This window comes from Aulonocara stuartgranti, assembly GCF_965226115.1.
Source record: "Aulonocara stuartgranti genome assembly, chromosome: 10".
NCBI classification, from domain to species: domain Eukaryota; kingdom Metazoa; phylum Chordata; class Actinopteri; order Cichliformes; family Cichlidae; genus Aulonocara; species Aulonocara stuartgranti.
Genome location: NC_138946.1, coordinates 24732281 through 24758107, shown reverse-complemented (window position 1 = coordinate 24758107; position 25827 = coordinate 24732281). Strand labels below are relative to the sequence as shown.

The 25827-nt window shown below is 39.7% G+C and overlaps 1 protein-coding gene across 2 annotated transcripts in view; it reads left to right on the top strand.

Moving 5' to 3' along the window:
• Positions 1 to 6440: 6440 nt before the first annotated feature.
• The window catches only part of nlgn2b (neuroligin 2b), a 62817-nt gene continuing 43430 nt past the window's right edge, over positions 6441 to 25827 (top strand). The window contains exon 1 of one of the 2 annotated variants that reach the window (XM_082548563.1): positions 6441 to 7163. The gene's annotated coding sequence lies outside the window, so the exon portion shown is untranslated. The remainder of the gene's footprint in view (positions 7164 to 25827) is intronic. The other variant, XM_082548562.1, reaches the window with a different exon arrangement.

Below are 25827 nucleotides of genomic sequence, written 5' to 3'. Positions count from 1 at the left end.
AGTGTAGCGGCTCGAGTTAGGCTGGACCCGTTGGCCAGCTACCCTCAGGGTCATTCCACGGTTGATTACATGGTCCACTATTGTAGCTCTGATGTCATCAGTGATTCTATTTCTTACTCTTCCTACCCTTCCTCTCACCCCTCCTCATCTTCCTCTCCTCCCTCCTCGTCTTCCTCTTGCTCCTCCTTGTCCTTGTCGTCCTCTTCATCCTACTTCTTCACCTCCACGTCCTCTTCCTCGGCCTCCTCTACTTCTCACTCTTTCTGCTCCCTCCATTGTACTCCGCACACACAGCTTACCTGTATTATAGTGCTTAGGCTGATTGCAAAGTGAACTAATTATCTAAAAAAGTTTTCACATGTGAAAGTGTGCCAGACAGTTGGCAAATTAGTGTTAATGATAGCCATACATGTGTATACTTTTGCTAGGAGTGTGTTGGAAATTTGGTAATTGAGTGTTGTGCAGTGAATTGTGCCTACAGTTTTGCAAAGTGTGTGTTACAAAATTGCAAACTGAGTGCAAAGCAGTTTTTGTGCTTTTAGTTTTGCAAACTCAGTGAGTGGTTTTGCTATAAGTCTGAATAGTTTTAGAGATTGTGCTACAGGAATCACAGTTAGGGTTTAAGCATTCAGAAAAAACAGTAAAATGGAATTGAATTGAATTTTGCTCATGCATATTCATGCAAAGTTTTTTTTCAGATTGTCCCAACCATTAAGGAGGAGATAAGGCACATGCTCCGATCATCATAGTAAGATTATTTTTACATTATCATTATTTTAACATTAGCCCAATTACCTTCACAGTACTATACATGATTCATGATTACCTTTATGATATGACAGGGTCATCTGGATATTTCACACTGAATAATGGATTGGTAAACGAGAAGACATCCATCCTGGATATTTAACACATACTGTGTTTAGATCCTTGATGACATGCTAAATGGACATGGAAATGGTAAAACTATAGTCACCATCCTTCAGCCTTCTCTCTGTCATGAGTATTTTTCACTCCCATTTATAACCTAAAGCTCCAGAGTTTCTGTCTGACTGCTCTGACTCCAACCACAGTCGCTGATCACATGTTCCTCCCTGTTTCTTAAACAGCTAGCAGGATAAGGACCTCAGCTCCACAGCAGTGCATTTATAGCAGCAGTACAGCCGTTAACTTAATGAGAGTGGGCTCTACATTTTAGCAATGCAGTTTTATGACCTTCTTCTTTTCACAGCGCATCCAGAGTTTTATAAAGCATATCTTGCTAGCCAAAGGACACGGCTTGCTTTCCTTTACTGATTACTCTCTGCAGACACTGTAAAAACTAATTGAATGGAGGGGTTTTGTAATAAGTGAATTAGATTAAGACTGTTTAACTCATTTTGAAATGTAAGTATTCACAAAATGTTTCCACTGATGATGGAGTGCCGTCCTACTACACTGGCGCTTTTCAAGTCTTTTATGAGTGTATGTACTTACTTAAGATCATTAGTAGTTTTTTTAAAGTACAAAACGGGGGTGCCGAGTTGAATTGTGTACCCTCGAAGTACTTTAAGCACTTCAAATAGACCTTTGACTGTCTTGAAATGCAATAACAGCAGCTATCCAGCAGAGGGAGGTGTTCTACAACATCTGAATACAGGAAATGCGCTGTCTCCTCATAAACTGGATCCCGTGGCTTGTCTAATTCTCTTGTGTGCTTGTTTGATGCTGCTCAGTCAGTTAGCATAGGAAGCTCAGAGTCTATTTAATGAGCACGACAGCGTTTTACAGTTTTTTCTGAATGCTTAAACCCTAACTGTGATTCCTGTAGCACAATCTCTAAAACTATTCAGACTTATAGCAAAACCACTCACTGAGTTTGCAAAACTAAAAGCACAAAAACTGCTTTGCACTCAGTTTGCAATTTTGTAACACACACTTTGCAAAACTGTAGGCACAATTCACTGCACAACACTCAATTACCAAATTTCCAACACACTCCTAGCAAAAGTATACACATGTATGGCTATCATTAACACTAATTTGCCAACTGTCTGGCACACTTTCACATGTGAAAACTTTTTTAGATAATTAGTTCACTTTGCAATCAGCCTAAGCACTATAATACAGGTAAGCTGTGTGTGCGGAGTACAATGGAGGGAGCAGAAAGAGTGAGAAGTAGAGGAGGCCGAGGAAGAGGACGTGGAGGTGAAGAAGTAGGATGAAGAGGACGACAAGGACAAGGAGGAGCAAGAGGAAGACGAGGAAGGGGGAGAGGAAGATGAGGAGGGGGGAGAGGAAGGGTAGGAAGAGTAAGAAATAGAATCACTGATGACATCAGAGCTACAATAGTGGACCATGTAATCAACCGTGGAATGACCCTGAGGGTAGCTGGCCAACGGGTCCAGCCTAACTCGAGCCGCTACACTGTAGCAAGTACCATAAGGACATCTTGAAATGAGAATCGGTGAGTATAGTCACTTCGCACAAAGATTTGTAGCACTGCCATATGCCAATGAGAAACACACCAATACCATTGATGTAAAAATACTGAAATTGTTACTTTACAGAGTTGCTAGATGACCAGATGCTGGGGGCAGAGGAAGCATGTTCACTGCAGACCAAGTAACCCATATAGTCATTATGGCGATTGCAAATAATCCTATACTTGGAAATAAACACTTGTGTTTGTTTTGATGTGTGTGAATAAACACCAGTACTTGAAGTTTGGATCCCTCTATGCTTATGGATCTATGACAGAAGTATGAGCTCAAACTGACATAGCCTACCTTGTGCACAGAGAAAGCAAAAGCCAGATGTGTTTTGTATTCATACCATCAGTGTGCAGTTGGCGCATTGTGTGCTTAGTAGATGATGGCTTGTGTGTACTGTTTGATACGGAAACACCATTTTTATGAAGGTGTGAAGAGTTAATCTAGCTGTGTTTGCTTTTACAAGAGAACTACAATGTTTTGATTATTGGGTGACAGGTTTTCTTATTTGTGTGAAGAGTTTTGCAAAATTAGCCAATAGTTACAAAAAATGTGCTTAAGCAATCAGAAAGAACTGTAATACAGGATTACAGGTTATAAATGGGATTTTAGAGAGAACGTGTACTTTGCAGCAGTCCTGACCGCTGGATACAAAGTTATCTTTTCTTGTACCTTTTTGAATCAACATCAGGGCAATTTACAAATTCTTCCAGTCATATACCACCTTTTGCAACCCATGGATGGGAGATCAGCATGCACAGCCTTGATTTACAATAGGCTTGTACCCTAGCTGAATGCAATCCAAGCCAGTCGACAGTTTAATTCAGCAGTGCAGAGTTTCACTATTCTCCCTTGAAAATCTCACTTGTGATGCAATCCAGGAAAAAAAACCTCTCTCCCACTCACAGTTTCTGACAGCAAAGGCTCCAGCTCCCAGTCTGGTCACATACTGCTTTGTTGTTGCGGTTAATAATATTTGGTAAGCAGATGATACTCTTGCAGCTGTTGACTCCCTTTAATCTCCTCCCTGACCTATGAGGAGAGGCCAGAGCCTCGGGGACCTTTGTACCTACCGTATCTCCCCTCTCGTTTTAACAAGACACCTGAGATCTGCCCTCTGCGCAAGGAATGGTGAAAAAAAAAAGATTTCCCTCTGCACCGGCCCAGAAGAAATAGTGCTTATCAGCTCCCTTTTCTAGGTTCTCTGTCCAGATTGACAACAAGACGTTGCTAACGGTCTGTGATTACTCTTCCTTGGTGCATTCTATGTCTTTATAAGACACATTTAACATACCGAAATCTTGACCTTGGAAATCGTGCCCTTTTGATATCAGCCCCCTTTATTTCATATGTCAGAATACTTCAGAACACTTCTAAGTGACAGTATTGTTTCACAGGGGTTAGAAATGAATGATTAAACACTGTACACACATTTAAGAAATGAAAGCAGAAAAAGGGATTTTGAAAACGCAGGGTCAGTTTAAACTAACAGTAATGAAGTCACAGTTTTGCATCCTAAATCAGGTGAAACTAGCTAGACCTCTTCACTTCACAATTAAACTACTCAAAGAGTCCAGTGCTCTTTGCATTTCGCTGCACTGAGCAGTCATCATTTTTGTACATAGCAAAGACATATTGCTAAGATCATCTAACATTTGCTTAAGTGAGTTACAGGATCACGGTGCAGTTCCTCTGCACTAATGGCTGTCATAATTGAAGGCTAATCTAGTGTGCATTTATCTATCTGTCCATCCATCTATCCATTTCCTGCCACCTATCTGCATTTAGTAAGTGGCTCAGACATACTTCCAGCCGCATCTTTCTTTCCATGAGACATCAAGCTGCCTTCTGAAGGCAAAATGGGATACTTCATCCCTCTAGTGTGTTCTGATTGTACGTCCAGTCACCCCGAAGACCTTGCACAAGTCATCCCGGGCTCCAAACTATATCGAATGACTGAATTCCTCACCTGACTCACTGACTGTAAAGACGCATCAACCTCTGTCTGAAAGTCTAAACTCAGAACTCAGTCATCCAGCGAAAGAGGCTTGTTTGGGTAAATTACAGAACGTCTTGGTTCATTTTTTCCTGTGACTAGAAAGATTCCATCATGAGGGTTGTAACGTTGAACTGTGGATTCAAAGCGAGCATACTGAGTGTCATCTTCACACACTGCTTCTTCTGACCACAGCTTGGTAACACCCAAAATTTGCTGTTATTAACCCCGATTCTTTTGTCCCCATGATAGAACAGAGAAAACCCGACTCATAGTGGTCAAAACATTTATATTTCTTTTTATTCAATCATCTTCCGGAAGAGAGAGCCCTGCACAGCCCCAAAAGCCAGCTGCAGAAACTCTAACATTTTTAGCTGAACATGTGTCTTACATAGTGTTATTTCGGTACTTCAGATGTCACACACGTGACACACACAGTTTCATTACAAACTCCTTCTACTCAGTTCCTCTTTTCTGTGTCTGATTTATTTGTCTGATTTAATAATATGCCTGTGCACTAAAACTTCCTGTGCAGCTTGCAATAACTTCCCCTTTCTGAGGTCCGTTACCAGGGCAACCTGTCTGAACTTAGTTTATGAGTCAAAAGTGGCTTTGCTTTACAAACCTTCATTATTAAAGTACATAAAACAATATAATAAAGAAAATAAACACTAAGGATATATTAATTGCATGACACTGTGCAATGATACACCTCACAGATTGTATGGGAAGACTCACTAATGAGTCATGAATCGACCAACAATCATCACTTGACTTGCTTGACCTCTTTTCTTTTTGGGACCCGTCTTCATTGTTTTACTTTTAGGGCCCACTGTGTCCTTGGGCAAAATTTCAGCAAGTTTCCTCCTGTCGTCTTGGTGTCTATGTGGTTAAAATGAGAGACAAAAAATGCTGAAGCTCTTTGTAAAGAGCTAGGGTAAAGAGGTGCTATATGTAAGTGCAGTCCATTTACCCTCCTCAATGCTCCTATCGGCATCGCTTCCAGATGCAGCCGCAATTACTTTGATCAAAAACAGCTTTAAAGCCCCCTGCTTCATGCTACCTGTCGAGGACCAAATGACAAACAGAGAAAGCATCTAGCAGCTGAAGGGCCACATATTTCCCTCGAGGGTGAGCGAAGAACAAAACAGAACTTAATAGAAAGTTAGTATCGTGGCAAGATTCATCAAACAATTGATTGCCAACACAACTGATTCAGCTCAGTTCAATTCACAGCATAGAGGCGAACCCCAACGATTTAATTTGAATACGCTATTAGGGACACTAACTGGTCACTTTTGGCTGGCATGTTGTGCTTGTGCTGCCACCTAGTGGTCACATCAATGCAGGTAGTCTTTACTGTGTACCAGCTGAGCTCTGCATCCATGCTCATTTTCCTTAAATAATATACTCAACCAGGAAGCAGAAATTATAGGTAAGTATTTATTGTTGCTGTTATTTGTATTATTATTGCTCTATATGTAACCCGTGCATTCGTATATTACGGTGTTTCATATTTCACCCACCAAAAAAGTACCAAAAATAAATTTAAAAAAATTAAAAAGAAGAAAACAAAAATCTGCGTCAGCCTGGCACAGATCATCACCTATAAACGCTGGAAGCAAACGCGTTTTGCTTTTCCACGCGAGTATTTCAGCAGATCGAGCGCCCTTTTCCGCCGAATTATGCGTCTCGCCTCCTCGTCATGACAACTAGCAGTGAGACTGAAATATTGCGCGAGAGTCAATGAGACTGCGCTCAGAGAGAGAGCGAGAGAGGGAGATTGAAAAGCAGTGGGATCTCCTTCAGTGCGGGCTTCAAAAATAAATACCACTGCATCATCCTGATATTCACAGCCTTTCAGGTGTTGTTCCAAAAGCACCGGGCTGATCGGAAGGTGCGGGCTCTGTTTTCTCATTCCGAGCTTTCTCTCCTTAGCATCAGAGACCAAGTGAAGAGAGAGAGAGAGAGAGAGAGAGAGAGAGAGAGAGAGCACCACGCAAGCGCGCGAAGAAGAGATTGGACACCTGATTTCGGTGGGGTGTCTTCGCTGAAGCGCTGTTTCGTGTTTTAAGTCAGTCAACCTGTAATCTTTTTTTTCTTCTTTAAAGGGGGCCGTTCGGCACAGCGGGGGCGCACACCGCGGATTATTATCAGCGCGGGCAAATGGGGGGAGAGAAAGAGGACAGATCGCTGCGTTGACTTTTGAAGCGACGCGCGAGTCCTGACGCTATAGCGTTACGCATTTATTTTCCTGTGAGTTCATTTTCCCCCCTCTCTCGTTCTCCCTCTCTCCTTCCCGTGTTTGGGTCGCACTCGCTGCTGCGTCTCCGCCTGATTAAAAAAAAGAAGAAAAGAAAAAGTCAAATATTCCGTGGAGAAGGAAACATAGCAGGGGTGTTGTCAGAGAGGGATGAGAGGAGGAGGAGGAGGAGGAGGCCAGTATGAGGTGTGCTTTTTTTTGGAAAAGCCGGAGAAAGACGGACACCGAGAAGGTGTGCTGATGTGCGGAAGCCTGCGACTGCGTTGCTCTCCTGAGAAATAATTGCGAGCCGGGGAGAAATGGCCTAGTTAGGAGATCATCGACACGCCGACGGAGGATAGAAAAGAAGAATCGTGCTTAGATGGACGGGCCATCATCACCATCATCATCCTCTTCTTCATCTTAATTCCGGTGCTTGCATCGCGTCTTTTAGGTAAGCCATATGTTCACCACCAGCACCCAAACGTGACTGGAGATTTGCTGTCTACCGCGGGCTTCATGTGTGCGCAATATGTTTGGTGACTTCGCACATTGCGCACGTTGCCCGTCCTGACGCACTGTCAATACTGAGGAATGAGATTCCCATGTAAAATCCTCGAGCCACTTTGTTGCTATAGCACACATTTTCTTCCTTTCAGTGGGAGCCTTCTATTGGCCTTGCCTGTTGATAAGCTGTGGCATCTTAACGCGATCGGTCCACTTTGCGTATCCAAGTGGTTTTAACCGCGCGGCTAGCGGGGAGATACGGCTGCGATTTAATTGGAGATCAGCTCATCACGCACGGGGACCGTCAATCAGACCGGCTTGCTATTCTCAGCCGGGGCTGCCGATCCCGCTCGATTGTGGAGATATTGATTATTTTCTGATGACCCCCTTTTTTTTTTCATTACACTTATTGATGACAGCTTAATTATGCCTCTGTGCTGCAACGTAACTCATCTCAAGCACAGTGTGTGACAGGCCTTGAACTCAGAAGACGTCTCCTCTAATCAACAAATTCACAACAGCTCTGACACACACACACACACACACACACACACACACACACACACACACACACACACACATGCAGTCAAAAAAGCCTGTGCCCTAGAAGATGCAGATAGGATTGTGAATTAAATGCACATGCTGATGATCCAGGGAAGGCTCCATTAATATTCAGCGGTGGTTGGGCAGTGCTCAGTTAATGGAAGACAACAGGACCTCTGTTCTGACAGGTCATGAGAAATGGTATATTTTCATTTTTAAAGGAGTGAATGTGTGTTGTTTTTTTCCTCTCTCTCTCTCTCTCTCTCTCACACACACACACACACACACACAGATATGGGGCCTGTAGCTACGGAGAAGTGACATTAGAAATCCATCAGAAAACCAATAAAGTGGTTTTGTAGACTTTTGAAGAATTTCGTATTACTCTTGTTGGCATGCTGTTCAAATAGCTGTGATTGCTTTTCTTAGGCCGGCGTAACGTCAGCCTCGGCGCTGGCATTTTAGGAGGCTTACTCAAATACAGCAGAATGGAGCTGAAGACTGGGAAGCCTTGCCTGGGCTTCATCTTTTAGTGGGAATTTGTTTCACTACATATCAGACAAAATAAAAAATAAAAAAATAGCACGCTACAGTATGGCAGAATTGTAGCATGACCATTCTTCTTCATATACACCGCAGGTAATACGTGTGCTTCATCTGATTTTTTTATTTTTTTTTTAATCTTCAAGAACATACAGAGATTGCCACCATTCCCAGAGCACTACGTCCAATAAACTACAGTTAAGGGCCAATAAAGTTAATACTGTGGCAAGCTCGGTGTCAGTCGGTTTCTAGAGAGAAAATGGCCTAGAAGTGAAGATAAAAGGGACGAAAAGGAAAGAACGGCCGCTTAATGGATTGAATGAGAACACAAGGTGGGGGACTTACAATCTGGAACAAAACGTGTTAAGTCTTAATGTTTAATGAAGTATGTTTGGGTGAGGAAGGTGAAGTGCTCAGAAGTGTTCACTTTAATATTCTCTCTCCTCTCGTAAAGTCAGAGCTTTCTTGCAGCAGCACAGCTGTTGGGTTGTTTGTATAGGTGTATTTGTTTGTTTGGATGAGGCAGCCTTGTCGCATATCAGTGCTTGTTTCCATCATTATAGCCCAGAATTTTAAAGCAATATGATTTTAATTATTATTTTTCATACCTCTATTACTTTCAGGATATTGTCTTTTTTTTTTTTTTAGCTGAATTTCCTCATCAGTGCTTTCCTGTGTGACTGCAGCTAAGTGATGTCACTGCATGTCTTGAAATAACAGGTAGCATGTAGAACATGGCAGCTGGTGAACAGGCTCATGCACGTTAGCATCCTGACCTTGCAAGCTGTTCTATGGTTTATGGATTCATAACTGTAAGATTGAGGTAATAAGCGATGGTAAAATGAAGTGTCATTTGTTACTTCATGTTTGAGATTGGCACACACACACACACACACACACACACACACACACACACACACACACACACACACACACACACACAAGATTGCTTTCATCTGGCTGCACAAGACCAAAAGCCAACTGCATTTATATTTCTTTTTTTTTCAGTTTGAACCTACATGTTACTCCATGTGTTATTGCACTGTGAGAGACAAGGCAGGCGTTTGTGATCACTGTCATTTGATTGTCTTTGATGACAGAGAAAACACACAAAAAAGGAAAACTATCAGGGACTAAGCCTTGGATGAGACAATTTTCTTCAAATACCTTCTGGGTTTACTTTTGTATTATTTGCTTGGAATGCTCAACACTATAATTCTCACTTTAGAGCCACTTTAGATTATTTTTGGTGTCAAAATTGTATTTTAGATTAACAATAGAAAAAAAAAACATAAACTAGAGAACTAAAGACATTACACACTGGGGGAAAAGCCTTAATAAGGGGATACTTTGAAATAAGATACTTTGAATTGTGCAAAAATATTACATTTCCTAATGTTTTTCTATGTTCTCATATAATCCAGTTCAAAGTGCTCCAAGCTGACCTTGAAGAAGAGGTGGAAGAGATTTACACTTCCAAAACAAACAGTATGTTTTCAGGTTATGGCAAAGTCAGCATCGTGTTTTAATCCAGAGAAGGTTTGATCACTAGTGTGAACACTAGAGTTTGTTTCTGTTAGAAATACCCAACACAAAATAGCCTTCATTAGGGTAACGCACACCCAGTGCACTTAAACTGATTTTAATTGTGCAGAGTTAACATGCTCTTATTTTAATGTTCATATTTCCATGGATACTTCCTGGGTTTGACTCTCAGTCCTTTTTTTTTTCAGTTGTGAGTGAGTTCCACAACGAGAGTCTTCAGGGTTGTGCACTTAGAGAAAGTGTTTATCAAGAGTCCAAAAATTCCACAAAAGAGCCCTCATGCCGTTTACAATTGTACTGTGTGGGACTGACCTGAGCCCTTAGAGATTTATCAAGAACATTCTTCACAAGTCTGTTATTTTTGTTGTTCTGAACTTTGGGATTAGATGTAACCCATAGTCACTGCTGCAGTACACTTAATACCACTTAATAGCTGTCCATAAAGCTGCACATAGGACATCACTTCTTAAATTTGGAGTCTTTAACACTCTAATGGTGGGTTTTTAAAAAAATTGAACAATAAAAATCCGGACAAAACAGCACTAAAACCCATCTGCAGCTCGTTTATATTTGAATTGTGGGAGCTGTTGCTATCCGCTCATCGTATCCCGTACCTTAGCCAAGTGTCTTTAACCCTTCTTGATATAAAACATTGACTGTATGCTGGGTTTAAACCTGTAGCTGCTGTAATGGAGGCTCGGAGATTTTAATTTCTGCCCGAAGATGTCGAGTCAGAGGAAAGGGAGGTTAAAATGACCCAGCTCTCAGTCATATCACGACCACAGAGAGGAGAAGCTGTAGAATAGCTTGACCTGACCCATTATCTGTGAGCAAAGTAAAGCTGGAGAAAACGCCTGTGCAAATGCCATGGTAACCATCTTGTGCAACCTCCTTTGAAACAACATCACATAAGAGTGATCCATAAGATAAGCCAGGATAAGGGCCATCCTGTCTCGCGCGCTCCGAGAAGAATATCACGGCAAAACCCATTAAAATATGCACTAAGTTAATGCGTCTTTTTATTAGTGACACATGCAAAAGCCCAGTAAAAAGGGACACGTGACCTTTCCTGAAACACAAAGATCCACCTTTTAAATTCATCGCACGTGATCCATTAAGCAGCTGTAATATTTGATTAATTTTATTTTATTTATTTGTTTTTGCAGTGGTGTACAAACTCCAGCTGGCATTGAAATATGACATGTATTCTTAAAAAAATATTATAATAAATATTCCTGTCATGGTTATTATGGAGCTGTGGGCTGTGTTGACATGAATGAGACGCATTTGACATGATACTTTTTATTAGGGCGGCAGCCCATTTTGCTGTTATTTAAATGTCAGCATCTACATTTTTAGATGGGGATTTGATATCTGCTTTATGACACTGGCGAACGGTAGTCTCATCGGCTGAAGGACACTGACGACAAGTGTGAAATACAGCAGAACTGCAGGAACTGTAGATAACCACTTGCTTTCTGCCACTGCTGCAGGATTGAACTGTTGCTCGGTGTAAAGTACACAAGAGTGTGTGATTCATGTCAGCTGGTGCTTGGCAGTTCAATCACTGCTTTACAGGAGCCCAACAAATAAAGGTGAAGTCATAATTTGGGAAGTCAGTGAAAACTGATGCGGTGATTAAGAAGTCATTGTGTGTCCACTGTCCTTTTTGTCTCTATCACCAAATCAATATTTAAAGCTAAGCACAATGTAAGAACGTGGCCAACAGAAAGATGCTAGGTAATGTAAAACGCTCTCATTTAAAAATACAGAACAGCAATCATCAAACTCTGACCAGCGTTGAACAGCATACCGAATACTAGTGATGTTTAAAAATGTTTTTCAAAATTCGGACAAAAGCTGCAGACGTTCTGCATTCATTGCTGAAAAATATGAACCCCTGGGTGTGGATTTGATAAAAAGAGCAAGCTTTGAAGCATCACTTTAAGTGGCGAGCTTTAATGTGAAAATTGGAGCTTTTTCAAATTTTGTCTTCTTTTGAATCTTGGTCTCTCACCTAAAACATGCACTGTACACAACATTTAAATAACTGAACATTAAACTTGCTGCCCTGTGTAAAAATTGTCATCCCACAAGGATGATTTGTTGTGTTTTATTTATTATACATTAAGTCACTAGATGCTGTATCTTGCTCAACTTGGTGTAAAAACCCATGTTGGATGTGCAAAATACAGCCAAAATTCTATTTATGTACTCTGTTACACTTTGAGTTACTTTGTGTGTGTTTTTACTGAATATCTAGATTCGATTAGATCAGATGAAACTTTATTAATCCCTCGGGTGGGTTCCCCCCGGCATATTCAGTAAAAGGCGTTCCCTTACCAGGAATCAAACCCGGGCCGTGGCAGTGAGAGCGCCGAATCCTAACCACTAGACCACCAGGGATCTACAGTGGCTATACATGAAATTTCAGTGTTTCCTAAATACAGTTCCTCAGCATGTCACCTGTTGGAGAAGCTGCTCTGCTGACTTGCTACACATGCTAGGAATTCTACAGTACATAGTGATTTATGGGTAATTCAGCTTCATGTAAACACCTAAATCTGCATCATATTACACCATCCATATTTTCACCTGATCATCTGTATCTCCAGAGCGTGCTACTGCTTTCTACAAGCCACCCTCTATGGCGCTTGCATTGTGACCATTGTTTTACCAGAAGAACAAAGGCTGACCTTGACGATCATTTTCAGTTGAATGGAATATTCTGCTTGCATTACTAATCTTAGGACTTCCTCAACAACTGAAAATAAATTCAGCAAAAGTACAGAATAACAAGACACGGCTCAGGACACTTGAAATGATTGAACATCGAGGACCACTGTGGTAGCATAGGGAGTTCAGATGCACCCTTACAGTATGTCAGGTAGTTCAGTCAAATACTTACATCAAAGGATTCAGGGCAGTTTATTAGAAACAGCAGTCCACGTGAACTGTGTGTGTTATTCTGCTAATGATGGTGAAGCCAAGTGGCATGGCGGAGTCTCTGGTGTGCAAACTATGAAAGGAGAGAACTGAAAAATCTCAAGAGCAGATCAAATTTAGTAAACAACAATCTTCATCCAGTTAACTACTCGTATTCTCCTCATTTTTATTTTTATTTTTAAAGTCAGTACCAGCATTGAAACCCAGATTGCCCCTACCCCCATCTTTTATTCAGCTGACCTCACAGCAGTACCTTTGGAGTACAGGAAACCTCTCAACACTTTTGGGCATACAAATCATTCCAGCAGAATACATCACATACAGCAAGTCTCAGTGCTTTATGTAAGCTAACCCAGAAGATCATGACTGCAGCCATCCCATCTGTTAAGAGTACACCTTCCAGTGAACGTGACAGTCAGTGTTTAACTTTCTGTAGCTGTTTTGCGTCGTGTCACCTTAAATAGCACAGAGCGTATTTACTATGAATGATGCCCCATTGTAAGACGATGAAGCAGGCCCGCTTTCCATGCTGCTGAACTCCGTGGGACCGGCTGCACAACTTATAGACGATTGTCCTGCCCATTATCGTGCTCACTGATGATCAGATATAATGCACCTGCTCTCTCACGCATATATCGTGTGATGTTTTTTTGCTTTTTTTTTTTTAGTTTTCTATTGTAAATCTATTTTAAAATCTGTCACATTTCCAATATGATGCACATCTACATTACCAAATAATAGCTGCTCTTTAATGGATGAGTTTAAAATGGCTGTAGACAAGTTATTATAATATTGATGCACTCTGGGTATCCATCGATTTATGCCAGAGTGTAATAACACTTGTTTTACAGTGTTGCATCTCAGACAGTATTACAGATTCCCCTGGCAGCAAGTTTTCATGAAATATAGATGTAAAACATATGATAATGGCTTCCTGAAGATCAAAAGAAAAGCATATTTCTTGCAGCCGTCACCGATTGGTCTTGTGCATTACTGATAATGATTCCTCAATATGTTGAAGTCCAGATTGCACAATCTGGATTTATCTTTCAGTGTCTGGTCATTGTTACGGTGCTATTTTGAGGGCAGCAAAAGATTTGCAGGCAATTTGCAAAACCCACTGTGACTTTTATTGCAGCAAAGCCACAGGAGTAATATATTTACTAATGAATTTAGCTTTGACAGCAGTCTTTCACCAAAAACCCCTCCGCTAAACAAGATAATGGTAATTAATGGGAGATCTTTCCCTTCAGATCGTTTTTAATTTTGGCTCAGAAGCATTGGCTCTATATTTAGTTGTTTGAGGAGGAGCTGCTAAGGACCGGTGTACATTTTCAACTCCTCGGCAAGGTGACCTCCTGCTGTTCTGTGAAAAAACCTACTTGTGCCATGTGCAGTATGGAAGCAGATCGTGATTGTGCCTGATCATAAAAAGCAGATTTTTGTTTGGATCCTTACTATAACAATGTGAGTTGTTTGCTTGCTCTTTTAATTCACAACATTTTCCCTTTCAGTTACTTAAGTTACATTAAGCCTTATACAGTGAAAGCACTTGGTTAAAAGCAGAGACAGCTTTCATAGCTATGATTGTTATTTCAGTTTTTATTTAAGTCTAAGGGTGGATAAATGAAGGTTAAAAAAGTGAAGATCTTTCAACTACGTTATGAGTGTCAATATTGCATAGCTTGTCCACCAGAGGGCACTATGCAAATTCACTGTTCGCAACAAGTGTTTCCTACAAACACAGCAGTTGGGCAGAGCCTAGTGTAAATGAGTAATTAAATAACTACATGTAACACAGATTTGTTGTGTTTATGTTTTGTGTGTCTGAAAAAGGAATTATCAGGAAATATCGGTACTGTTGTTCGTCCTAAAAGTCCTATATCAGTCAAACAATCAGAATATGCAAGAACCTTATTTAGCAGATACACAGTCCACCTAATATCAGTTTCCATGCCAACTCATCCAATTAGATGAGTGTATTTTTAATTCCTTTGAGGTAAATGTATTTTATTGTATGTATTTTAACTTTTCAGACTTTTCTGAAGAGTATGAAAATGCTACGTATTACTGCGGAAGGTGATATTTATGGTTTTCAATGCCATTTTCCCTTTTCGGTGTAATAAAGGGTAAGAAAAAAACAACCCGAAAGACTCAATTTGTTATTCTTGGGATCCCTTGCTGATATTGCAGGAGTAGCTGCATTCACACTTATAGAGCTCGCCTGGTTTAATTTTCAGAGGAAAAAGGCTGCCGCGTTGCCAAAGAGGAGAAAACGCTACGCAGGTTATCCAATCCAGCCTTGTTTTAAAAAACATTTTAATTATTCATTTGTTTGGATGTGCAGAACACAACTGGACTACAGTGCATTACCACAGCAGTTAGGGAGATGGGTTTCAGCAGCGCTGAAAGACTCCAACAACACAAACAAGAACATGCGAACAGAATGAATGCCATGTACTTAAAAACACAAGACAGTCATTGAATTCCAAACAGAGAGACAGTAACACGCTGGTGTAATTGCATCAAATGTTTCAAAGCATCTGAGCAACTAAACAAGCACCTTTGCTGGTGTAAAGACTTATTCAGTATTGAATCAAAAGGTTTATTGATGCTCATGGTTTTGGATTTGAATTGGTTACAAAATTACCGTGTATTATCCATTTCAAAATATATGTTTTTGCACCTATAGTATTATAAATTGTGTTGTGTGTAAGTAAAATCTTGCTGATGCTGAACTCTTTACCACTACTTTATTAAGAAGTTATCCGCCCAGTTGCAATACAATGCTGTTATCAGATGTTGGCCCAACATACATATTACAAGTAAGCAGGCTCCCACTATTACCTATAAATAAGCCCAGACGTTATCTGCTCATCTATTGTAATCAATAATTTATGAAAGATTATGAAGGAGACATAGTGGTTGTATGATGTTTGTGGGAATGCTATTGTAAGCTAGAGAAAAGAGCTTTTTAACCTGTACTTTACAATGTCAAAAAAATCCCTAAAGCTAATCAAGTACTTTTGGTACCTGAACCTAAACAAGCATTGTGTGGAAACCAAAGCAAATCGGGTAAAAAAAAAAAAGGAAAAAAAGGAAAAAAAGATTTGAAACAAAAAATAATAGATTTTGCTAAATCAAAGTTTAAATTTGACATGGTAACATTTCTTCATAAAACTATGTCGTTGTGGTCTTTTCTTTTCATTCTCACTTTAACAGGAGCCTCTGTGCACAGCGTTACATCTACTTATCACCCCGTCTTAGCATTACAGCTCAATTTTCCTGCTTTTCCAGTTGCACTTCGTGTTATGTCTTCCAATACACCTCTGGTTCTCTCCAAATACACACTGCATTCTCAGCATATGTGATCTCTGTAGCATAGCTTTTTTTTTTTTAACTGACATGGTTTTACACAAGTAAGAACCGCACAATCTCCTAATGCTCCTTATGTGTATTATTTCCCCTTGGGAGTGTAACTAAATTTCAAATTGTAACACCCATTACAAAATATCATTTTAAATCCATAATAAAGAAAAACCTAATCACATTTTTGTTGTAATGTTCAAAACATAAGTGGCTAGACTTTGATTATATGATAGTAAAAAGGCAAGGCCATGCTTGTTACTGGGACAACACAGATTGCAGTAATAGTTCAATTAAGCATACGCTCAGTTCACATTAAGGTGATTTAACCCAGCAGGGGTATGTTTAGTTAGACCGGGGACAGTTTACATAGACAAGGAATTACCGAGAAATGTCAGGCCTGACTTCTTGTTGTTGTTTCTTTGAGCGAGGTCTCATTATTCGCAAGGTTACCTGAAAGCATTCAATCAAAAAAGACGAGGGCTTTCGGTACTACAGCTCCATTTTGTCGGCCTTGCAAACACACCATGAGGGAATTCTTGTCAAATCCTTCCTAACCCTCTTGACAAAAAGAACATGTTTAAGCAAAAGCATAAATGACTAGTGTCTGGAGTGCTGGTGTTATTACCAGGTTATCCCCATATCCCGCTGTCACACATTTAGTAGACCACTGTTGATGTGACATGTTTAACATCTTAATACAGGGCTGTGTTTAATTGACTGAAAACAATTATGATCGGTGAAAAACATTTTCTTTCATTCTTTTCAACATGGGCTTCTCTGTAGTTTGATATTAATTCTTTAAAATAATATTCAAAACTCATTAAAACTTTACAGACTAGTCTATCTAAGAGTCAAACAGAACTGTGGCTGCTTGGTAAATTTGAATATTAACGCTTAGTCCTTACAAGAAAAATTTAAGTTTACTTGCATATTAAACTGACCAATGCTCTAAAGTAAATAAGAACATTTTAAAAATGTGCAATAACATACTGTTCTGGTTCAGATAAGTCAAGATTGTTGCCTCCTAGAAAGAGATTTTTCTCTCTTTTCGTCCGTGGCTTATAAAATCACAGTTAACAACCATGCTACTTCTCCTTTGACACTACTGAAATTGAATTGGTTTGAAATGAGCTGCGAGGGAAACTTCATGGCAGAATGGCCATTTGAAAATATAAACAGCGCAGGCAGAAAAGTACTGACGAGTGACGTGTTATGAAGGTAGACCGCCATGTGTAAAGTGAAATGAAGCAATGACTGTGATGTAAAAGTGCTGGCCTTTGGCTTTAGGGACATTTGAGGTCCCCAGTAGGTTTGTACAGCAACAGGGTTTGTATCACTGTTTTAGATGTGTAAATCCTTGGTTAGATACAATAGAGGAAACCAGACCAGACGGAAACTATTCAACCTATGCTAAGAGTATAATTCTTTCATAGCTATGGTTCGACATGCTGTCTTCATAAACTATCAGTGTGATTTAAGACCAGGAGGAAGAGCTCTAACATGACAGCCAGCAAACCACTCTACCCTTACTACCAGCACCTGCCTGTATTGTGGCCATGGCTGATTTTACCTTTCCACCATTCTCCTCACATTATTTCCCAAGCCTTCCCCTTTGTGCTAACTTTGGCTTCATATCTTGTTCTTTCCATCTTTATTCCTTGGGATATTTTTCTTGTGCTATTATTATTATTTCCCTTTCTCCGTTTTGTTGGCAGAAAAACTATCACATCATCTGGAATCCCTTTAAGAAAGAACAGATTGTTTTTTATTATTTTATTTAAGTTGATGCTCTTAATCCAGTGAACAATGTTTTTAAGATAAAAACAGCTAATAACTATAAGACCTTTAATATTTTAATTCAGATTAGTTTTGTAATTGATATATATATATTTTTTTATTTTAAAAAACAACTGGGAAGCCTGCAAAGTTAGTATTTAGTACCATCCTTTTGGCAAGCACTACGCTTGTCAGTAGCGAGACTTGCAGTTCACCCTTTTATACCTACTTACGCTAATATTCCCGAGACTTTGTGCATATTTATAATCACAGTTGTCATACGCATGGAAAACCTTCAACTTATTTGGTATTTTTTAGGTAGTCCGTTGTGGATTTTGAGTTAGGATTTTGAGTTGTTGTGTATTCAGCCTTTTGACAGACACTGACTTGCTTGGTATTTAACTGAGCCTGTGCTTCCGTCTACTAGTGAAATGTTCTTGGTTTCACTGGCTGCAACACAAGCCCAAAGCATGATCGATCCATTCCCGTGTGGAACATTTGGTGAGCTGTTCTTTTCATGACATTTTGCACCCTTCCTTCTCCTGCAGGAATGGTTTTCTACTGATGAATGTTCCATAAAGGTCATGCTTGTGCAGGTGTTGCTGCACAGTAGAACAGTGCACCACCACTCCAGAGCCAGCTAAACCTCCCTAAAGGTCTTCTTTGAGCCAAATAGGGGTTTTGATTTGCCTTTCTAGCAATCCAATGAGCAGCCAACTCAACTTCCTATTTCAGTTAACTTCTATTTCTTAATAAATCTTCAGTGGGAAGAGCTTCCTAAAAATGCAGTGCTATTTTGTTTTCACATTCCCATCTCAAGTATGAGAGGGAACCGCTTAGAGGTGCACAGCTGCTGATTGTTGGGACAAGATTTGAGGAGTATTTCTAAAGCTTTGAAAATGGGATCACCTGGCCTTTCTTACTAATGACTAGTGATATATCATAGACTGAACAAGCTAAGTGAGGTCTTATGTTTCTCTTACTTTGCCCTCCTTTGCCTTTTTTCAAGCAGAAATTGTGTAAAATTGTACGAAACAAAAGTGTTATTTGACGGTAGGGCTGTCCAAAAATAGACACTCAGATACTAATTGAAATAATAATTGAAACAAAAAATTTATATTGGACCATTGATGCCAACAACAAGACACATAGCCCCTCCCCTCACTAGCTGCCAAGTAATCGACCTTCATAACAAGAGGCCAGTAAAACTTTGATTTCAGTAACACTGAACAAGTACTAAACATTTATCATAACTGCGGAGTACACATGTAAGCGTTAGCTGTTTAACTGTTAGCAATATACTCGATAGCCACATTATCCCTCTTTTAAGTTACCACTGAGGCAGTGGCTTTATAAAAAACAATAATATCAATGCAGGCAGCCAACGTTATCAGCCAACTGTACCCACCTGTAACCTTTTTTTGTTTTGTATTATTGTTTGTTGCAGACAACTTCAAAATAGCGTTGCTATTGATGGTGTTGTTTAATCTTCTGTTTCTTTTAAATCCTCTTCATTTTTGTAATTTTTTGCCTGTGCGATTGAAAACACTATGGAGGACTGAAGTGTCCTAGTTATCTGTATCGGGTTTGAAATGCTAACACCAAGTAAGGAGCAGATAGAAGAGAACCTGGAAGTCTGGAGGTATGTCAGTGCATACCTCCACACTCCCATGTAATCTTACATGTCTGTGAATCAGAGGGCGACAGGTGGAAAGGTCAAGAGTGAGATGTTAGTGGCATGCTGTGATGTATCAGGTTGAATGCAGCCTGAGATGGTTTGGACATGTCCAGGAGGGATAATGAATATATTAGACAAAGGATGTTGAATATATGAATATGAAAACAGATTAAACACAAAAACATAGGAACAAAAGAAATGTTTCACAAGATAGTGTAGGGCTGTTCGATATAACGATATATATCGGATGACGATGTAAAAACGTCTATCGTTTCATTTTACGCTATCGTTTGTTTCGTGGTGTCACAAAATAAACTGTTTACGGCAATATTTTTTCATTGTTTTGATGGTCGCTGTAGTGGCTATATTAATTTCTTAAAGTTCTCTCTTTCTCTTATATTTAATATAACCACACTACGGACGGGCAAGCGCCTGTTTTTATGCGTTGTGGTGAGCAACAACGACGGTAACACCATCGCGTGTCCGCTTGTTTATGTTCCACATCAACCTTTCACAATAAAGCTCAAGATCCTGTTGAGACTTTTCAAAATAAACTGAATCACGTGAAAGAGCAGATTATTTACAGATGAGAAGTAAAAAAGAGCCGCCAGGTGCTAAAGGGTTAGGGCAGGGGTGTCAAACTCAAATACGCAGTGGGCCAAAATTCAAAATGGAACAAAGTCGCGGGCTAACATTAATATTTATTGAAAAAAAAATCTTCCTCCAGATATAAGAATGAATCTTTTCTTATGGACTCAAACAAGTTTAGCTGAAAAACTGAATATGGAACAAGCAAAGCTTAATACTAAACAATATATATATTAGCTGTATAATACCAGCAGGCCAGCTCTAATAGTAATTTGATATGGCTTCGCAGGCCAAATGTAATTAGGCCAAACTTGGCCCGCAGGCCAGAGTTTGACACCTATGGGTTAGGGGTTAGGGTTAGAAACCTTAGACTCAAACGTTAGAACAGGCTTTTCCCCGCAGCACGCCGAGTAATAAATACTCACAAAGAAAACAGCGGCTGTTACAACTTATGTCTAAAAAATGACATAGTTTCATGCATCTGTTAAAACACTCAACTCCAGCTACATGACGCGCAGCTGGAAACACTTCCCGCAAGTCGAGCTGCCCGAGATTCACAGAATTTACAGAAAATGTTACATTTTTGTGATTTATATCGTTATCGGGACGATAGAATTCTTATATCGGGATATGAGATTTTGGCCATATCGCACAGCAGATTGAGATTTAGTTTCTTTTTAGCAAAGCTTATAGTTAGGGCTCAATCAGGTAACACTGAATCCTTCCTGGCTTTACATGATGCATTGAGGATTTTTCTTCACTCATCTGTTTTCTTTTCCTGTGTGTTTATGTAGAACTACTACATTTAATCATTACCAATAATTTAAATTTAACATTTATTTTTTATAGTTTGTCTCTTGTCCTGCCCACACTGCCTCCCCCCCAACTGGTCATGCTCAGAAGCCTGCTCCTTCCTCGGTGTGGTTCTTCTGAAGGTTTCTTCCTGTTAAAAGGGAGTTTTTCCTTTCCACTGTGACCAAGTGCTTGCTCAAAGTGGTTGTCCGATTGCTGGGTTTTTCCTCTCCAACATTGTGCTTTATATTGTAAGATAAGATTGTCTTTATCTTACAATATAAAGCACCTTAAGGTGACAGTTGTTGTCATTTGGTGCTATACAAAGGAAATTGAATTAAATTGAATCAAGTGCAATTGATACAATATGTAATATGTATTTGGATACAATATAAATACGTATTCAAAATATTAAACAGTGAGTTTGGAATATTATTCTCATGTAATGTTATTTTTATAATTGTTATATTATTAGTGATTTGTATGGGCTTTGATGGCAGTTTGTTTTACCAACTTGCTACGCATTCCATCCAGACATTCACCAAATAAAAGGAAAGGGATTTGCCTGTCAGTTGGATGTGGATGTCACAGAGGGTGATGAATTAGTCAGACGTGCACGTTGCCAGTAAAATGTTCTTAACACACCCACATCAAGAGCATGAGACAACCATTTGCAGCATTTTTATTGGGAGTCAGATGCTTTGGGAAATAATAAAATGGGTTGTAGCTTGTCGGTCTATAAACTAGAGGCTGACACATTACATGAACATTCAATGATCACATTTTAATTTGGTCAAAGTAATTGCAGGCCCATTCAGAGTTTGATAAAGTTTGAGCTTCTTGTTTTGCTACTCTGAAGTTGTTTTCTTACTTTGCTCCAGTAGAATCAAGACGAAAGCTGATTGTAGATTTGTTTTGTTTTGTTTTGTTCTTTTTTGGGGGGGGGGGTAGCATTGAACATGCATGCCCAGAGGAATGCAGGATAGTTAATTCAATTTCATTCTGAACATCTTGTAAATTTGATCCCTCTAGACACATTTTCTTTTGCACTGTTTTCAAACTTGCGACTGTATTTTTTTTTTTCTGAGCTTGAAAACGATCGTCTTTCTCATCTCCAGGCACCATGTGTCAGCAAGATCGGACAGTCATTTTTAACATGGTTAAGCGGCCTTCTCTATTTAACTTAGTTCGCCATTCTGTTCTTGAATAAGCTTTAAGCCTGAGGCAAAGCAGCTGTCAGACTGCTCCTTCAAACTGTGTGTATCGCCCACAGACACTTATACACATGCTAACACAGCTAGCATTTCACCTAGATCATCGCTAATTAGTGTGTCACCAGATTGTGCTCACTACTTGGCCTCAATTTGGCACATTCTCCCCCAAACACACTTAAAAAAAAGCGGATAAATAAGAAGTAACAGCCCCTAGAGGCAACAGCGTTCTACTATAACACATTTCTAAAGTTACGCTGCCAGTTGATGTCAAGATATCATTCTCTGTTTGATTGTTTATTTTGTTGTGTTTGTAGATCTGTAAGATAAATGGATTTCCATGTGATCCACATGTGTTAAGCGGATAGAGAAACTGTTGTTACCAACAGCAACATATTGATTTTTTGGTCCAGCGGTGACAGAGGGCCTGTTGTCTACCATCTCCTATCTGCTCCGACTGCCTGCTGCTTGATGATCCTCACCGCAGCTTTAATAACCCGCATCATTAAGGCCCCTTTAATTGACTTCTCCTTGATCATTTGTCAACATTTTCTTTCATCTTAACCTGTGTTTTCCTATTATTTATCAGGATTAGTCCATGAAGAAAAATAGAGGTGTTTAATTTGTGATCTAAAGGGCTATATTGAGCTTGGCCGTTCTTTGCCTGTCAGGATTTGTCCAGAAAGCCTTATTGCCTTTTGAAATGGATGCTTGCAGCTTGGTTTGATTACAATAAGTGTAAAGTGATATTTCCTTGAGGATATCCCTCTGATTTTTCTGGCTGCAGTGAGATGATGATGGGAGTGTAGTGGCAGATGGAGCGGCCATGGTATCTGATTGAGCTGCTGTTGGAGTCTGGAGAGCTTATGGTAAATGGAATAAATTTTAGGATGAAGTTCAAAGCCTCCATCAGCACTAACAATGCAGCAGTTCTCCGCAATTATGTGGTCGCTATAAAAATTAACACCGTGACAAGAACTTACAACCTAAAATATTTCTCTGACAGATTAACCTTTGTTTGGATCTTGCTCTCTAGACCAGATTTGTTACAGAGTGATTTAGTTTGAAATCATGGCAGACTTTCTATGAAAACATGTGCACAAAAGCTTAAGGGGAAATTAATTTACATGGCATTTATTTCCCACTTATGTTCATATGTTTCAGTCAATGACAGTGATGCTAAGGCATTATAGCAACTGACTATAAAAATTTTGTGCCTGCTGTAATGAACGCAAAAACAAAGTGCTTTTTTCAGAAGTTGCTACAATGTCATTTTCTCTTAGGGTTCTGCTTGAGGAAATGCCATCTGATTATTAAAAATGAAGGGTTGATCCCCTTGGCAGCATGAGAATACTCAGGATTGGCACGGTTGCAAAGTTGGTGTGATCTGCTCCTTAATCATCGCCAGGTGCTTGCTCATGGGATGCCACCGTTGGGGTTTTTACCTTGCATCATTAAGAGCATTGAGATGGCTTTTTTCTGTGAACCAATGCTATATAAATAGAAGTTGAAAAATACAGCTGAATTGTCTTTGCTCAAATCTTCATATTGGCTGATAAGGCTGTAGTTCAGGTGGTAGAGCAGGTCAGCCACTAACTAGAAGGGTGGTGGTTCGATCCCAGGCTATTCCAGTCTGCATGCCAAATATCCTTAGGCAAGATACTAACCCCATGTTGCTCTCTGATGCATCTATCGGAGTATGAACGTTAGATAGAGCACTTAAGAGCTTATAAGAAGTGATTGGGTGAATGAGTTAGTTGTATAAAGCGCTTTGAGTGCTCAGACAGAGTAGCAAAGTACTATATAAGAACCAGTCCATTTACCACTCCATCCAGAAGAGGGACATGTGTTTGCTGAAGTTTAGAGTCAGCAAAGTAAAGCAACCTTTGTTGTTTTCTTGCTAGCAAGCTAGCTATCCACACCTGCTTCAGAGCAACGGTCATCCTACAGGAAATACTTGCCAAAAGTGTTGCAACTATTGGTTGCCCAAATTCTTTTTGAAAGTGAATGCCTGTGGCTATAAGTGTCTTTTATTTTCATTGCTGAGATGGCATTAAATATTGAGCCTGCTAGCTACATCGAGAACTTCCTAGCTTGCAAAGCTTCTCCGAGTGAGGCTTGTTTTTCCTTTTTTTGCAGTCTTTATAATGATTTCAAGTTAGTTGTGATAGGCAGGGGTGGAAACATGATTCATCTTACAACAGCTGCTAAGACCAACTTCATAGATGGTTCTGTAGAACAAACCTGAAGAGATCTGTGGCTCATTCTTTCTTTCTGTCACTAACCGGAGTTGGAATCTAGGTTAACTGGTAAATTGAAAGTGTACCAATACTATTTTGGTATTTGGCACATCTAAAAATATTATTCTGGATATTGTCTATTACCATTGTAAATATTAATACGTTTAAGAAGATGAAGAGAAAAAGAAGATTTTAGGATTAATACATTAAATTAAAGCATTTCACCACCAACTGTTTTTTAAAAAACAAAAACAGCCTGGGCATGACCCTTCTGTGTAGAGTTTGCATGTGAGTGTGTGGTTGACTGCCTCTCTGGGGTAACCCTGTGATGTAATGTCAACCTGTCCTGCCGCTCAGTTCAGCTGGGATAGACTGCAGCACCAAGAGGGCTTTAAATTGGATAAGCGGTTAAGAAAATCGATTGATAGTTGGGTCTCTAAGCAGATGAATCACACGTAATTGTAGATGACAAGAACAGCATAAAACTCACCTGTAATGACCTTTAATAAATGGACTAACATCTTCAGTAATGAATTATCAAATCAAATGAATCTTTCTACTGGTGACTTTTAAAAAGCCACCATTAGAAAAGAGAGAGCTGGAACGTCCTGGAAGAGCGAGAGCTGCAACTTCCAGGAAGTTGCAACTCTTTTTTCCCTCATAGTCTATTTACCCTGAATTACCCTGTGCACCCTGGCAAGCTGTACACAGAGGAACTGGAGTGGATTTGGGGTAGCTTCAGGACCGCATGTGAAAAGGGGATAAGGCTCTTTGGCTGAACCTACATATGCAGTCTGACAAGTCTAATCTTCTAGCCTCTCAATTCATCAACAAGACAACTTATTCTTCCCCGGTCAATTTAAGGTTAAAGACAACATTAAGCAATCGAATCATCTGGTTTTATCAGAAAAGAACAAGAACCATGGGGAGGCAGACAGCATGCATGAGTCACCTGCTTTCTTACCTTACATCATGCCAATGCGTTCCCACCTAAACCTAGTTCCCAAGATATAAAGATATATCTTATATAAGAAATACTTTGTAATTACTTAAACAGTTTTGTGTATATCTTTTTCCCAGCGCGGTGAAGGTTTTCTTGGGTTACATGTGCAAGATCTTTAAGTGCACAGGCTTTAGCATTGTAGCTTGGGTTTAGTCGAGTTCTACTTCCTTTAACCCTTTAAAGCCAAGCACAGAGCCAAGTCTGCCAGAGCTTATCTTTACATTATTACATGCTGTAGTGGCATATTTGGAGCATTTCAAGTTGCTATCCATCAATACAACCATTATGTCCCAAATTTTAATAATATGCATGCATTAATAAAACAGCTTTGTGTAAGCTATCTAATATTGGTAGAACCAAGCAAGTAATTAAATACT